Raw genomic sequence first — 17,133 nt, 5'->3', positions numbered from 1 at the left:
GTAGCATGAGCTCATTCTGTGGTTTAGGCCAGGAGGATACATTTCAGATGGAGCTCAGCCCCTCTTATCTGCCATCTGCCTTCACGTCGGACTTCCTGCCCCACCTTCAAGTGGTTGTTCCCAGTCTCCTGGTGATGGGGCAGCCCCCCCGCCGGACATCTGCCTTGTTGCAAAGCCAAACCATCTTTGCCAGGCTGGCTTCACTAATTTTGCTTTCGTGGTGTTAGGCTTAATTCCTTTTTATTTTCCAACTGTGATTTTTTTTTTTTTTTTTTTTTCGGATTCGGCATTTTCCCCATTGAAGAGTAGTTGAACCATGTCTCAATTAAGGGATGGTGTGTCGGGTTGTTGCAGTGTCTGGGGGTGGGGCAGGCAAAGCGGGGGTCTGGCTCCTTGAGAGAAAACACCATCCCCGGACAGCACGAGGCCCGTCGATGGAAACCAGTGCAAGAACGCGGCTCTGCATCGCTCCTGGGTTCGCCGCGCGCTGATGAGAAACCGGCACGCGCTCCCGGGAAGGGCGGTGTTTGGATGCCGCCCCGGGGGGCGATTCAGTGGGACCCAGGGGTCCCTGGTGGGCCTCTGGCTTTGTGATGTTGATGATGACCCCCCGAGAGCCCGCTGGGTGCGGCGCTGGTGCTCGGCGTTTGCAGACGGTCGGCAGTTCATCTCTGTGGCCTCCCCGTGCGCTATTGGGAGGAACAGCGAGGCTAGGCTGGCCAAGGTCGCACAGCTGGCGAACGTTTGGACCAGGCTCCGACTCCAAGCCAGGACTCAGACACGCGCCTCCCCCGTCATGAGTTAATGGCCTAACGTTTTATTAGAACACTGTTTTTAAACAGCAAATATTTATGAGCGTGCGCTCTGTGCTGAGCTCTGCCCGAGGTGCCGGGTACACAGAGAAGGAGGTGCAGCCCTTGCCCTGGCGAAGCGCTGTCCAAGGAGGATGGCGGCTCTGGAGTTTATCTCCAGGTCTGTTAGTTCTGGGCTCCAGGAGCTGTGGGAACGCAGAGGGCTTTACCGTACCCCCCAGATCCTCTGGTGATGGACCAGGTGGTGGATTCTGCCTGGAAAAGAAGTGCATGGAGAAAAGCTCCCACGGGGAGATGACGTACTTTGAAGTGGGCCTGAGAAGGGAGAAGAGGAAAGTGCTCTAGGCCGAGGGCACAGCCTGCAGCCCAGGAGAGAAGCAAGTCTGGGGTGTAGGATGGGCAGTGGGCAGGGGAGATGCCAGGCCCTGATGCTGTGTGAGGGCAGCTCTCCAACAGAATCCAGGAGAAGGTTGTCTTCACTCTGCAAACAATAAATGCTGGAGAGGGGGTGGAGGAAAGGGAACCCTCTTGCACTGTTGGTGGGAATGTAAATTGATGCAGCCGCTATAGAGAACAGTATGGAGGTTCCTTAGAAAACTAAAAATAGAACTACCATACGATCCAGCAATCCCACTACTGGGCATATACCCTGAGAAAACCGTAATTCAAAAAGAGTCATGTACCAAAATGTTCATTGCAGCTCTATTTACAATAGCCAGGACATGGAAGCAACCTAAACGTCCATCGACAGGTGAATGGATAAAGAAGATGTGGTGCATATATACAATGGAATATTACTCAGCCATAAAAGGAATGAAATTGAGTTATTTGTACTGAGGTGGATCGACCTAGAGTCTGTCATACAGAGTGAAGTGAGTCAGACACAGAAAGACAAATATCATGTGATATCACTTATATGTGGAATCTATTGATTCCATATAAAAAATGATAGAGGTGAACTTACTTACAAAACAGACTCAGACTTACAGACATAGAAAACAAACTTAAGGTTACCAAAGGGGAAAGGTGGGGAAGGGATAAATTAGGAGGTTGCGATTAGCAGATACACATGACTATATATAAAATAGAGAACAAACAGAGACCTACGGTAGAGCACAGGGAGCTCCACTCAGTATTTTGTAATAACCTATAAGGGAAAAGAATCTGAAAAATCATAGATATAGATATATAGGTGTGTGTGTGTAACTGAATCACTTTGCTGTACACTTGAAACTAACACAACATTGTAAATCAACTTTAATTTAAAAAAAGGAAAGGTTGTCTTCACGTTTAAGGTTGAGTCAAACCTTTTTTTTCCAGCTGCTTTCTAGGCAGGCAGGTAGCAGTTCCGCTTTGGTGCGAGCGGCTGAGGGCTCACTGGGGTTTTCTTGGGAAGTTCTGAACCGGTCCGAGCGCAGCCTGCACAGCCTCAGTGACACTCAAATAAGCTAAGCCTGTGTCCACACCATCTCTGCTGCCTGCCTTATGTAAACAAAGTGCTAATTTCACACTTCATTCACAAAACGGATGGCATGCAGAAGGAGGCTGGGTGTGGGACAGGATGTGCTTAAGGGGCAGCGCGCATAGGATCAGTGTAGTGAAGCTATTCCCTTGCGAGGAGCAAGGAAAACGGCCTTTGTACTTTTAAGGGAAAGGATTTTGAATTTCCTGGAAAATTAATTCCTGTGAGGTTAGTTTGCATTGAGTAACCTCTGGGGAGGTTCGTCCTGGTTCCTTGGACCCAATGCTAGAACTATTTTGAGGTATTTAAGGATTTGAAATGAATGCATTTGATGTGATGTGGATACCGTGCTATGTTTTTTGAAGCCAGGCCATTTGCATTCCAGGAAAGCCTTGTTCGTGAGTGGGTACTGTTTTAAGCTTCTCAGTGTTTGCGAGATGGGGCTGGGCTTCTGTGCTCCACTGCCCAGCTGGCCCCTGCACCTGCCTTGAGGGTCACTGCAGAGATCAGAAACCATGAACAACAGAAGCTGGGCTTGCCAGGGGCTCACCTTGTGTTGTTTCTGGCAGTTATTTTTGCTGGGTGTTTATAAGGACATCTGTCTTTTAAAGAGTCCTATTATTTATCTTTTTTTTTCCGACTGAGGAATGAATCACAGCTTGTTTCCTGTATTGCCACACACAGTCATAGGCTGAGGTGATTAGAAATGCAAATTGGGAGTCATTAAAGCGTTACAATGTCTTTTTCTGTGGCAACAGGCGATGTTTAAAATCTGTGTATGAAGAAGGAATGTTTGCTTAAAATGTGATTAAGATGGGAACAGATGAGAACAAAAAAGGATTCAGTTCCTTACTGGAAATGTCTTCCTGGGTTTGGAAAAAAGGGGAACCTGCAGGGTTCATTTCTGATGTATCTGACTTTAAACCTGAGGCATGGTGGTAGGGTGCAAATGGTTGAAGAGCACAGGAAGAACACAGTAACTTCCAGCATTTTCATGTTTTTCTTTGGAAATAGACTAGACTCCTTCTTACTAGAGTGTGACTTGCCATCTGCTTAGCCATTCAAAGGAGACTGAACGCCATAAAAACGAGAAACCGAATTGGCTAGTGCACATCGAGGGCCAGAGACGGGGTGTCCTGGAGGCGGGTCTCCCCTGCTGGTAATAGGGTTATGTTGTGGGTAATAAAAGATATTGGGGAGGCTTCCTGTTAGATAAGCAGCAATGTCTCAATGCGTATGTTCCGTGACTCGCTTTACTTTTATCTCTAAACTAAACTACACTGTTTCTGGAGGTCCACATGACAGTGGATGGCCTCTGTGATAGATCTAGGTGACTAGATCTCATAGCGTACTATGTTTTTACAGTTTCAGATGCAGTTTCCTGTATATTAGAGATGTGTATGGCCTCGGCTGTATCTGTATTTTGTGTTAGTCACAAAATTGTCTGGCTGTAGAAAAATCCACAATCAAAAACTAGCAGGTGTTCCTGGTCAAAATCTGGCCCAGATGCTGACTCTAGATACCTCATTGATAAATGCTAACCCTTGAAAAAGTGGTTCTAACCTCTGTTTTCTTGAGAAAATTAACAGGCTTAGTATTTGCAGGCATGATTAAGAATGTAAAATTAAAAATTAAATAATCTGTGTGTTTGTTTTAAGAAAGCACTTGTTTTGTAATGGTAGAAAATTTATCTTTAATCTGTACTGATAACTTTTTATTGGCTGTGTTGGGTCTTCGTTGCTGTGCACAGGCTTTCTCTAGTTGCGGCGAGCAGGGGCTACTCTTCGTTGCGGTGCGCGGGCTTCTCACTGCGGTGGCTTCTCTTGTTGTGGAGCATGGGCTCTAGGAACATGGGCTCAGTAGTTGTGGCTCGTGGGTTCAGTAGTTGTGGCTCGCGGGCTCTAGAGCGCAGGCTCAGTAGTTGTGGCGTACGGGCTTAGTTGCTCCACGGCACGTGGGATCTTCCCGGACCAGGGCTCGAACCTGTGTCCCCTGCATTGGCAGGCGGATTCTTAACCACTGCGCCACCAGGGAAGTCCCGTACTGATAACTTTTGATGGGCACTGCTTGGGCACCCCATTAAGCTAACTGCTTTAGAATGGTTTCCTTTGAGAACTAACATTTACGTTCTCGGAAATCAGTTAAGGTGTCTGGATCCCACATTTCCTTACAGTCTTCCTTTGCCGTCATTTCCAAACAGCCAAACTACCCTAGCAAAACACTGAGAGGTGCAAATCTTCTGGAAGAAGTGCAAATGCCACACTTTTTACTAGGAAAAATGGAAAAGGAGGACTTATTTAATATATATATGCTGGACGTTTAAAACTGCATAAAGCACAGGAAGTACTTTGGGAGTGTGGGAGTGTGTGGTGTTTCCAAACTACAAACATTGTTTTGAAAATTTCCCCGGTCCTGGTGAATTATATGACACCACATCCATCTAAGGAGAGCTCGTTTAACTGGCTTGTGGTTCGGAGGTTCATTCAAACACTCTTAAACAAAATAAAGGGAAAGGATGTAATGACTTCTTTATGGCAAGGCCGTAAAAAGGTACAGAGCTGTGTAAACAAATTGAGTCATTTACTAGATGTTTCAGTGATAGATTTGCAGTCCAAATTCAGGGTTAGGTATTATGTTTTATAGGCTCTGACCATGTTCCACCTTGAAAATGAAGTTACAAGCTTATTTTTTTGGTTTGTTTGTGTGTTTGCTTTTCTTTGGTGCGTGGAGACCCATTATTGCTATTTTATATGGCAGCTTGTAAAAGTACTTAAAATTCTGAGCATTTACATTTATGTTGGTTCAACTTCAGAAAACGGTGCGAAACCTTTGTGTGAAAAGTTGAATTGACCTGAGTTTTGGTAGCACTGGGTTCTATTCAAGGAAAATAAGATGACTGAAATTGAAGTTTTCCTTCTGGGCTCAGACATGTCCCATCTAATTGTAAAATAATTCTTCTGGATAACAAGAGTGGACTCATAGCTATAACTATGTGAAGTAGAAAGCCAACCAAAGTTCTGATTTACAGTTACTGTAACTGCCGCTCATATAGTAAAACCGCTATTATATCAACCTACTGTGACATTCATCCCTCTTACTTGAGGCGTAGGTAGAAAATCCTATCCCAAGTTGTCTTGCTTTAGAGAGTTGCTTTATTGCATTAGAATATTAAGTGACCTCCCCTAACATTGGCATGAGGGCTGTGCCAGAATTGTCCAGTAAAGGGGAGGCGGGCAGGGGGATCGTAAGAATGCGTGGTCCTGCACGTTGCTGGTGATTACTAGCGGGAGGAAGCCAGAAATAAATTTGGAAATCGAAGTGAGGAAAGGAAAGTAAATAATTTCTATGTGGATACCATAACATTTATTCATCCTGTAACTTCTCTCCATCAGGGTTGGCTTGCTTGGCCTTAGAGGAAGTGGATTGTGTAAGAAACTGCAGTAAAAATCAATGAGCCTTTCTAAGTTCTGGAAATTGGTGGCATCACACCGTACTGGTAGCTTTCACGTGTTGCTGCTGGAGGTTTGGCAGTGGAAAGAACTGCTCCAGCTCCATGGGCCTGAAAAACAAGGGACAATGCTGGATATTATAGTTTCTGTGTAATGTGTGACTTGCTATTTCCTTTCCCCCGCCCCCACTTTTAATGAGTAACTTAGGGCTAGATGGCCTTACGTCTATGAAAAATCCAGGATCTGCTTTTAAATCGGATCCTTGGCCCAGACATACGTCTGACTCCTCGTGGTTTGTGGCAGATAAGGACAGGGGCGGAGCTGCTGGACACGGAAGACTACAGTGGAAGGAAAAGGCAGTCCCACCTTTGTGGTCCAGAACCAGGAAGACGAGTCCCTGCAGGGAGACAGGGAAGGAAACAAAGGGGGGAGAAGAGGAGAAAAAGAAACAGAGAAAAATGAGAGGGAGGGAGGGAGGAGCGAGAAAGAGGCAGGAGGGGAGGAAAGAAAGGAGGAGCCGTAAGGCAGGTAGAGGAGGAGGGTGCCAAGGACGGGAGAGAAAAGTCAAGGAAACTGGCCGACGGTACAAACTACAGTAGACTTTAGGGAAATGAGGAGCAGTGAATAAACAGCTTATGATGTTTCAATGTTGACGGAAGACAAAACGCTTCAGTGTGATGAGGGGTGCAGAAGTGGAAGGAAGAATGTTTATGGGCTCAAGTGGAGAAGTGAGACATAAAGTCTGTAAGACTTTGGGGAGAGTTTTAGGGATCAAGAGGGGGGGCGATCTGAGATTGCTCCCAGAGGGGAAGGAGGACAGAGTATGTTTTGTTTACTTGTTTGGGGGGCTGGAGAGAGCCCCGCAGTGGGGTCTGGGTCCAGCCAAATGTCTCCTAGATAACAGGAGAGAAAAGGTAAGGAGAGTGGGTGTTTTCTCATGGTCCGTCCATCTAGAGGGAGAATGAGGTGACAGGCTTGGGAGGTGGACATGGACGGAAGATGCATGATGGCCGTGGCGGGAGATATGATCATGCGTAGCAGTGAAAATACTAATGGGGAGGTCAGGGACATGCAAAATGTGTGCTAAAGAGACACATCTAAACCAGCATTAGCAAAGACTATTAACCTAGAAAAAGCCGCAGAGATTTAAAAAAGAACCATGGAAATTCAAATTCAATGACCACTTTGTTACTTTAATTTTTATTTTATATTGGAGGAGAGTTGATTTACAATATTGTGTCAGTTTCAGGTGTACAGCAAAGTGATTCAGTTATACATATACATGTATCTTTTTTTTTTTAAACTCCTTTATTGGAGTATAATTGCTTTACAATGGTGTGTTAGTTTCTGCTTTATAACAAAGTGAACCAGCTATACGTATACATACATCCCCATATCCCCTCCCTCTTGCGTCCTCCCTCCCACCCTCCCTATACCACCCCTCTAGGTGGTCACAAAGCACCGAGCTGATCTCCCTGTGCTATGCGGCTGCTTCCCACTAGCTATCTATTTTACATTTGGTAGTGTATATATGTCCATGCCACTCTCTCACTTCGTCCCAGCTTACCCTTCCCCCTCCCCGTATCCTCAAGTCCATCTCTAGTAAGTCTGTGTCTTTATTCCTGTCCTGCCCCTAGGTTCTTCATGACCATTTTCTTTTAGATTCCATATATATGTGTTAGCATACGGTATTTTTCTCTCTTTTTTTTGAATTTTACTTTTTTTTTATACAGCAGGTTCTTATTAGTTCTCCATTTTATACATATTAGTGTATACACGTCAATCCCAATCTCCCAATTCCAGCCACCCACCCCTTTCCCCCCATGGTGTCCATATGTTTGTTCTCTACATCTGTGTCTCTATTTCTGCCCTGCAAACTGGTTCATCTGTACCATTTTTCTAGGTTCCACATATATGCCTTAGTATACGATATTTGTTCTTCTCTTTCTGACTTACTTCACTCTGTATGACAGTCTCTAGGTCCATCCACGTCTCTACAAATGACCCAATTTCCTTTCTTTTTATGGCTGAGTAATATTCCATTGTCTTCTTTATCCAATCGTCTGTCGATGGACATTGAGGTTACGTCCATGACCTGGCTATTGTAAATAGTGCTGCAGTGAACATTGTGGTACATGTCTCCTTTTGAATTATGGTTTTCTCAGGGTATATGCCCAGTAGTGGGATTGCTGGGTCATATGGTAATTCTCTTTTTAGTTTTTTAAGGAACCTCCATACTGTTCTCCATAGTGGCTGCATCAATTTACATTCTCACCAACAGTGCAAGAGGGTTCCCTTTTCTCCACACCCTCTCCTGCATTTGTTGTTTATAGATTTTCTGATGATGCCCATTCTAACTGGTGTGAGGGGATACCTCATTGTAGTTTTGATTTTCATTTCTCTAGTAATTAGTGATGTGGAGCAGCTTTTCATGTGCTTCTTGGCCATCTGTATGTCTTCTTTGGAGAAATGTCTATTTAGGTCTCTACCCATTTGTTGATTGGGTTGTTTGTTTTCTTAATATTGAGCTGCATGAGCTATTTATATATTTTGGAGATGATTCATTTGCAAATATTTTCTCCCATTCTGAGGGTTGTCTTTTCGTCCTGTTTATGGTTTCCTTTGCTGTGCAAAACCTTTTAAGTTTCATTAGGTCCCATTTGTTTATTTTCGTTTTTATTTCCATTACTCTAGGAGGTGGGTTATAAAAGATCTTCCTGTGATTTATGTCAAAGAGTGTTGTTCGTATGTTTTCCTCTAAGAGTTTTATAGTGTCTGGCCTTACATTTAGGTCTCTAATCCCGTTTGAGTTTATTTTTGTGTATGGTGTTAGGGAGTGTTCTAATTTCATTCTTTTACATGTAGCCGTCCAGTTATCCAAGCACCACTATTGAAGAGGCTGTCTTTTCTCCACTGTATATCCTTGCCTCTTTTGTCATAGATTAGTTGACCATAGGTGCATGGGTTTATCTCTGGGCTTTCTATCCTGTTCCATTGATCTATATTTGTGTTTTTGTGCCAGTACCATATTGTCTGGATTACTGTAGCTTTGTAGTATAGTCTGAAGTCAGGGAGTCTGATCGATTCCTCCAGCTCCATATTTTTCCCTCAAGATTGCTTTGGCTGTTCGGGGTCTTTTGTGTGTCCATACAAATTTTAAGATTTTTTGTTCTAGTTATGTGAAAAATGCCATTTGTAATTTGATAGGGATTGCCTTGAATCTGTAGATTGCTTTGGGTAGTATAGTCATTTTCACAATATTGATTCTTCCAATCCAAAAACATGGTATATCTCTCCATCTGTTGGTATCATCTTTAATTTCTTTCATCAGTATCTTATAGTTTTCTGCATACAGGTATTTTACCTCTTTAGGTAGGTTTATTCCTAGGTATTTTATTCTTTTTGTTGCAATAGTGAAAGGGATTGTTTCCTTAATTTTCTGATCTTTCGTTGTTAGTGTATAGGAATACAAGAGATTTCTGTGCATTAATTTTGTATCCTCCTACTCTACCAAATTCATTGATTAGCTCTAGTAGTTTTCTGGTAGCATCTTTAGGATTCTCTATGTATAGTATCATGTCATCTGCAAACAGCGACAGTTTTACTTCTTCTTTTCCAGTTTGTTTTCCTTTTATTTCTTTTTCCACTCTGATTGCTATGGCTAGGACTTCCAAAACTGTGCTGAATAATAGTGGCAAGAGTGGACATCCTTGTCCTGTTCCAGCTCTTAGAGGAAATGGTTTCAGTTTTTCACCATTGAGAATGCTGTTTGCTGTGGGTTTGTTGTATATGGTCTGTATCATGTTCAGGTAGGCTCCCTCTAGGCCCACTTTCTGGAGAGTTTTTATCACAAACGGGTGTTGAATTTTGTCAAAAGCTTTTTCTGCATCTGTTGAGATGATCAAATGGTTTTTATCCTACAATTTGTTAATATGGTGTATCACATTGATTGATTTGCGTATATTGAAGAATCCTTGCATCCCTGGGATAAATCCCACTTGATCATGGTGTATGATCTTTTTAATGTGTTGTTGGATTCTGTTTGCTAGTATTCCGTTGAGGATTTTTGCATCCATATTCATCAGTTATATTGGTCTGTAATTTTCATTTTTTGTAATATCTTTGTCTGGTTTCGCTACAACTGTGATGGTGGCCTCGTAGAATGAGTTTGGCAGTGTCCCTTCCTCTGCAATTTTTTGGAAGACTTTGAGAGGATGGGTGTTAGCTCTTCTCTAAATGTCTGATAGAATTCACCTGTGAAGCCAGCTGGTCCTGGACTTTTGTTTGTTTGAAGATTTTTAATCACAGTTTCAATTTCATTACTTGTGATTGGTCTGTTCATATTTTCTATTTCTTCCTGGTTCAATCTTGGAAGGTTATACCTTTCTAAGAATTTGCCCATTTCTTCCAGGTTGTCCATTTTATTGGCCTGGAATTGCTTGTAGTAGTCTCTTATGATGCTTTGTATTTCTGCGGTGTCCGTTGTAACTTCTCCTTTTTCATTTCTAATTTTACTGATTTGAGTCCTCCCCCTCTTATTCTTGATGAGTCTGGCTAAAGGTTTATCAATTTTGTTTATCTTCTCAAAGAAACAGCTTTTAGTTTTATTGATCTTTGCTATTGTTTTCCTTGTTTCTATTTCATTTATGTCTCCTCTGATCTTTATGATTTCTTTCCTTCTGCTAACTTTGGGTTTTGTTTGTTCTTCTTTCTCTAGTTCCTTTAGGTGTAAGTTTAGATTGTTTATTTGAGATTTTTCTTGTTTCTCAAGGCAGGCTTGTATAGCTATAAACTTCCCTCTTAGAACTGCTTTTGCTGCACCCCATAGGTTTTGGATCTTCGTGTTTTCATTGTCATTTGTCTCTAGGTATTTTTTGATTTCCTCATTGATTTCTTCAGTGATCTCTTGGTTATTTAGTAATGTATTCTTTAGCCTCCATGTGTTTGTGTTTTTTACGTTTCTTTCCCTGTAATTGATTTCAAATCTCATAGTGTTGTGGTCGGAAAAAATGCTTGATATGATTTCAATTCTCTTAAATTTACTGAGGTTTGATTTGTGACCCAAGATGTGATCTATCCTGAAGAATGTACTGTGTGCACTTGAGCAGAAAGTGTAATTTGCTGTTTTCGGATAGAATGTCCTATAAATATCAATTAAATCTATTTGGTCTATTGTGTCATTTAAAGCTTGGGTTTCCTTATTAATTTTCTGTTTGGATGATCCGTCCATTGGTGTAAGTGAGGTGTTAAAGTCCCCCACTATTATTGTGCTGCTGTCGATTTCCTCTTTTATAGCTGTTACCATTTGTCTTATGTATTGAGATGCTCCTATGTTGGGTGCATAAATATTTATAATTGTTACATCTTCTTCTTGCATTAATCCCTTGATCATTATGTAGTGTCCTTGTCTCTTATAAAATTCCTTATTGTAAAGTCTATTTCATCTGAAATGAGTATTGCTACTCCAGCTTTCTTTTGATTTCCATTTGCATGGAATATCTTTTTCCATTCCTTCAGTTTCAGTCTGTATGTGTCCCTAGGTCTGAAGTGGGTCTCTTGTAAACAGCATATTTATGGGTCTTGTTTTTGTAGCCATTCAGCAAGCCTGTGTCTTTTGGTTGGAGCATTTAATCCATTCACATTTAAGGTAATTATCGATATGTATGTTCCTATTACCATTTTCTTAATTGTTATGGGTTTGTTTTCGTAGGTCCTTTTCTCCTCTTATGTTTCCCACTTAGAGAAGTTCCTTTAGCATTTGTTGTAGTGCTGGTTTGGTGGTGCTGAATTCTGTTAGCTTTTGCTTGTCTGTAAAGCTTCTGATTTCTCTGTTGAATGTGAATGAGATCCTTGCTGGGTAGAGTAATCTTGGTTGTAGGTTCTTCCCTTTCATCACTTTAAATATATCATGCCACTCCCTTCTGGCTTGTAGAGTTTCTGCTGAGAGATCAGCTGTTAACCTTATGAGAGTTCCCTTGTATGTTATTTGTCGTTTTCCCCTTGTTGCTTTTAATAATTTTTCCTTTTCTTTAATTTTTGTCAGGTTGATTACTATGTGTCTCGCCATGTTTCTCCTTGTGTTTATCCTGCCTGGGACTCTCTTCACTTCCTGGACTTGGGTGGCTATTTTCTTTCCCACGTTATGGACGTTTTCAACTATAAACTCTTCAAATATTTTCTCGGGTCCTTTCTCTCTCGCTTCTCCTTCTGGGACCCCTATAATGCGAATGTTGGTGCATTTAGTGTTGTCCCAGTGGTCACTCAGGCTGTGTTCATTTCTTTTCATTCTTTTTTCTTTATTCTATTCTGTGGCAGTGAATTCCACCATTCTGTCTTCCAGGTTACTTATCCGTTCTTCTGCCTCAGTTATTCTGCTATTGATTCCTTCTTATGTGTTTCTTATTTCAGTTATTGTATGTTCATCTTTTTTTGTTTGTTCTTTACTTCTTCTAGGTCTTTGTTAAACATTTCTTGCATCTTCTCGATCTTTGCCTCTATTCTTTTTCCGAGGTCCTGGATCATCTTCACTATCATTATTCTGAATTCTTTTTCTGGAAGGTTGCCCATCTCCACTTCATTTAGTTGTTTTTCTGGGGTTTTGTCTTGTTCCTTCATCTGGTACCTAGTCTTCTGCCTTTTCATTTTGTCTGTCTTTTTTGAATGTGGTTTTCGTTCCACAGGCTGCAGAACTGTAGTTCTTCTTGCTTCTGCTCACATGTATCTATTCTCTTCCACATTCTTTTCCCATTTAGGTTATTAGAGAATATTGAGCAGAGTTCCCTGTGCTATACAGTAAGTCCTTGTTGGTTACCTATTTTAAATACAGCAGTGTGTACGTGTCAATCCCAAACTCAGTATCTATCCCTGTCCCCCACCCTTCCCCACTAGTAACCATAGTTCGTTCTCTAAGTCTGTGAGTCTGTTTCTGTTTTGTAAATAAGTTCATTTGTACCATGATTTTTAGATTCCACATATGAGCCATATTATATGGTATTTGTCTTTCTCTGTCTTACTTTCTTCACTTAGCATGAAGATCTCTAAGTCAGTGACCTGTTTAATGATCTTTACTTGATTTTTCTGGTTCTGATGCTCTTAAAAATATGCCCTCAAGTCATAAAAGGTAGGAGAACACCAGAGTAAGCCTTCTGGGTTCTCTGCTGTGGCATCTTTAGCATCTGTTGTAAGCACTACACAGATTTGTTCTGATTTGTTTTTTAACAGTTATTGAAGCCACATAGAAGTTTATTGGGTGTGGGTTCAAGTTATGGCAGTCGTTTGCTCAAGAGAAGAATATATCTTGGATGTGTTTCCCACACCCGCCAAAGAGGGCTATTTTCTGTGTACATCTGCAGAGTACATTTTCTGCAGGGATTCTCTGTGCTCCTGTCCTGGGGATCCTTCTTTATGTCCCCGTGGTCATTGGCAACATGCTGTTGGGAATTGGTTTGTTTATGGTCATGACTCTTGGGTCTTGATCAAAATACAATGTTATTTGCATTGCTACTGACTTTTACTGAGCAGGGAAATCTTCCCCTATCCAAGGATAGATATTTCTGCAAGACGGTGTTTTTATCAGCTCGCTCCTAAGAGGTACAGAGTTCTAGAGTGACTTCAAAAGTAAACACCCATACAATTTACCAATGAGATTGCCCCGTCCTTTGGAATAAATAAAACTCTAAATGTGAGAGCTCTGGATCTCTTCACCCCCTGCCTAGGCCTGCTTCTGAGTGGGACCCTGTTTGGAAAAGGAAGTGGGATGGAGGAGGATTACACGTTTAGGGAAGGCTTCTGGCCATTTCCCTTGAAACTCTGCATGTGGCGGCATCTGTCTTACTGTCGCTTCGGTATCTGGCACCTGTCTGTCTGCACCTGAGTCCCATTAGAGCATCCAGTTACACACATGATTACAGGATTTCCTATCCCTCCTATTGGGCTTGCTCTTACAACTGCAAGTCTGAGAGTACAACCTAAAACTAACAACTTTTGTTCTGTTTAAATATCATTCCTTGGGGCTTGCTGCCTGGTGGCACAGTGGTTCGGAATCCGCCTGCCAACGCAGGGGACACGGGTTCGAGCCCTGGTCTGGGAAGATCCCACATGCCGCGGAGCAACTAAGCCCATGTGCCACGACTACTGAGCCTGCGCTCTAGAGCCCGCGAGCCACAACTACTGAAGCCTGTGCGCCTAGAGCCCGTGCTCCGCAGCAAGAGAAGCCACCACAATGAGAAGCCCACGCACCACAATGAAGAGTAGCCCCCCGCTCACCGCAACTAGAGAAAGCCTGCGCGCAGCAACGAAGACCCAGTGCAGCCAAAAATAAATGAAAAAAATAAAAATAAATATCATTCCTTCACAAAAATTCAAAATGTGTAATATAGTAGATCAAACAAGCATAGCATTATTGTTTACAATACAGTACATTAATCAAGCACAGAGTTACTGTTAAGCTAATGGGTGAATATTAAATTTCTATTTTTAGGTAAAGCCAGTATGTTTGTAATTTCTGCTTTCTCACTGTCATCACCCCAGGTCAGGTGCTGGCTACCTCAACGGTGGCAGAAGTATCCTTTCTCTTCCTTCTGCATCCAGGCTTTCCTCATACCCTCCTGCAAGCAACTGATCTTACATAGGAGACTGGTAGCAGACAGTCTTCCTGTAGTAGAATTCTGGCTGTTACTCCTGTGTCGCTTGGGTCAGTGCTTCTCACACTCTGGTGTATGTACACGTGACCTGGGAAATGTTAGTAAAACGTACTCTGATGTTGTGGGTTGGATGGGGGTGCAGTGAGTCACTGGGGATGCTGGTGTGAGGACCACACTCTGAGTCCTGAGGGCTCTCCCCGTGTTCCAAGGGCTGCTGTGATCTCATCGTATTTTTATTATCTTTCTAATAAAACGGTTGCACAAAGCCCGTCTCTGCTCAGCACAGAGAGGGCCCTGTACCACTTCTGTGACTCTTTTAACGAAGTAATCCAGGTCCATCCAGTGACCATCGAGCACCTTGTGTTCAAGGCACCACATCACATCCTGAGGACGGATAAACAAAGTGCGGTTCTTAGGGTCCCTGATGTTAGCAGTCATGTGGTTTGTGACACACCAGAGGTGTCCTCAGAGCCCACAAGAAACCAAGGAAGCTCCAGTTCCCAGCCATGAAAGACTCCACAGGAGGCTGTCGTACAAGTTGGGTCTTGAAGGATGAAGAGAATTCACTAGAAAAGGAGGAGGGTTCTAAGCAGATGATGTAGACTTGGGAGAGACCACAGTCTCTTTAAAAGTCAGCTCTGTTTGGTGGGAAATATGACTGAAAAAGTGATTCATTAAATGTAAAGAGCTCTGTCTGACATGTTTGGACCTATTGGACGGTGCAGGGGGAGGCTGTAGTTCCTAATCGTAAAGGCCTGTCTTTCCCTCCGTTTTCATATTCTTACGCTGTAACAGATCAGTAACTATTCACTGAATGGTCAGATTTGGTTTTCGTTTGTTTTGTTTTTATTTGGTTTTGTTTTTTGCTTTCAAAAAAATTGTACATCAGGATGACTGTAAAGGACAGAGAAGCTAGAAGCAGAAGCTAGACCCCAATTTGAAGGCATTGGTAACAGTTCAGATGTCGGATGTCCCCTGCCCGGGACAGAGGCAGGTCCACACCGCTTCTCTGTTACTCTGCGTGTTCACCGTCTGCAGGTATTCAAGGCCCGGCCTTCCTGTTTCTCAGGCTGGCATGTCTACCTTCTCCAAACTCCCAGAATATTGCAGAATCCACCACTTTCTACCTGAGATTGTAGTTATACATGTGCCTTATCTCCCATAATTGTCAAGTGTCAGAGTAAGATGTGGAAGAGTCTTGAGCTTGGAGCCCCACTGGATGGCAGATCTTTGAAGTGAAGCGAAAGCAGCCCCCTTGACCCAAGGCAGCCGGTCCTGTCAGCGTGGACCTCTGGTCTCATGGGTCATGGCTGATGGCTCTAAGAAGTCATCTGCCTTATTTCACAACCAAGGATGCAGCTAACGTCTGGCTTCATTTTGAGGAACTAAAAGGGGATGCACTGAGGACATCTTAATCTTTCTGCTTAGACTGAGCAAAACGAATGTGCAAAGAACCTCACTGGCAAAATTATAATGATGACTGCTTAGAATGTGATTTCCTTCACAAGAAAAAGAAACATATCATTTCCAGGAAACTTATTTTTAGACAGGGAACTTTGTGATAACGTTTATTGCAATCAGTTTATTCTAAGAAAAAGATGACTATCAAAAATCCATTTTCAGGAGATTTCACTTGTTTTTGTTCGGGATTATTCCCCCCTTCTGTTTTCTAGTTAACATAAAATGTGTACTTTCTTATTTTTAGTTTGTTTTTCTTTTTTTCTTTGAGATTGACAACTGTGATTTATTCCCTGGAAGGCAAAAATCTTGAAAAAAATCCTTATTTTAGAAAGTCACTCAAAGAATGTATTTTTTTTCTTGGAAATCAAGTGGAATTTGTCAGCCCTGATCATATGAGATTATGGGCAAGTCGTCTTTCATTCTGGCATGTGGACAAAACAGAAGCAGACCCTGGAGAGGGAAGCTTAGACTCCATGGCAGGGAGCACACGCTCCGTGTGCCAGTGTGTGTGGTGTCACGTCCAAATCAAAACCATACCCTCAGAAGTGCAGCCCCCAGACTGGACAAGTTTGTGCCCGTGTTTCTGAGTAAATCTAAGGCAGTACAGATGCTCAGGGCTCTTAGGGACCAGACTCTTTATCTTCACCTCCTTTTGATTTTGCTCTGTGAGGCAGAGGGAATTGTCTTCACTTCTGTTCTTTCTGAAGGGCTTGCATTTAGCAGAGGTGAAAACTGGCTTTGTGCTTTCCCATGTGATGCATTCAGGTAGTTACACCCTGGTCCGCTTACGTGCGGGCTGGGGGGAGTTAGATGTACTGCTTACTTATCCTGAACGTGGACAGCTTCATATTTGTTTTTCTTAAGATTTCGAGTGATTTTTACTTTATTGTTCCAAAAATTTTTTTTGAAATGGCCATGTGTGTTTGTTTTTTTTTTTTTTTTTTTTTGCAAAAACAGGTACAGAGTTTATTATTAGAGACATACACAACAACAGGTGGGAGAGCACACAGAGAAAGTTTGTTTAGTTAAGACAGAAGCAAGGCAGAGATGCTCACGGCCATGTGTTTTTAAATAATTTTTTAAAGCTACTCTATAGTGAGGAAAAAATCATAAAATATAATGAAGATCTCATTTAAAATTGCAACAGAGGTATATAACCATTAGAAATAAATTTAACAAGAAATATATAGAAAAGACATTAAAACTTTGATGGATATAAAAGAAAGCTTATCTACCTGTATTGACATCCCCTGGTATGGAATAGAACCTCTTTTTATTTTATTTTTTAAAAAATTTACTTCTCTTCT

General features: G+C 42.2%; 1 protein-coding gene and 1 long non-coding RNA gene across 6 annotated transcripts in view; both read left to right on the top strand.

Annotated features, from left to right (window-relative positions):
* Nucleotides 1-17,133, top strand: part of PDGFC (platelet derived growth factor C) — a 221,391-nt gene that overhangs the window by 7,646 nt on the left and 196,612 nt on the right. The gene's annotated exons all lie outside the window — the stretch shown is intronic.
* LOC309660830 lies at nt 6,566-16,770 on the top strand. The gene is made up of 2 exons (XR_014263657.1): nt 6,566-6,637; nt 13,756-16,770. It is a non-coding gene; the product is annotated as an uncharacterized lncRNA (long non-coding RNA).

This window comes from Balaenoptera physalus, assembly GCF_965194825.1.
Source record: "Balaenoptera physalus genome assembly, chromosome: 5".
NCBI lineage: Eukaryota > Metazoa > Chordata > Mammalia > Artiodactyla > Balaenopteridae > Balaenoptera > Balaenoptera physalus.
The sequence above is the reverse complement of the archived record's forward strand: the minus strand, read 5'-3'. Positions and strand labels throughout refer to the sequence as shown.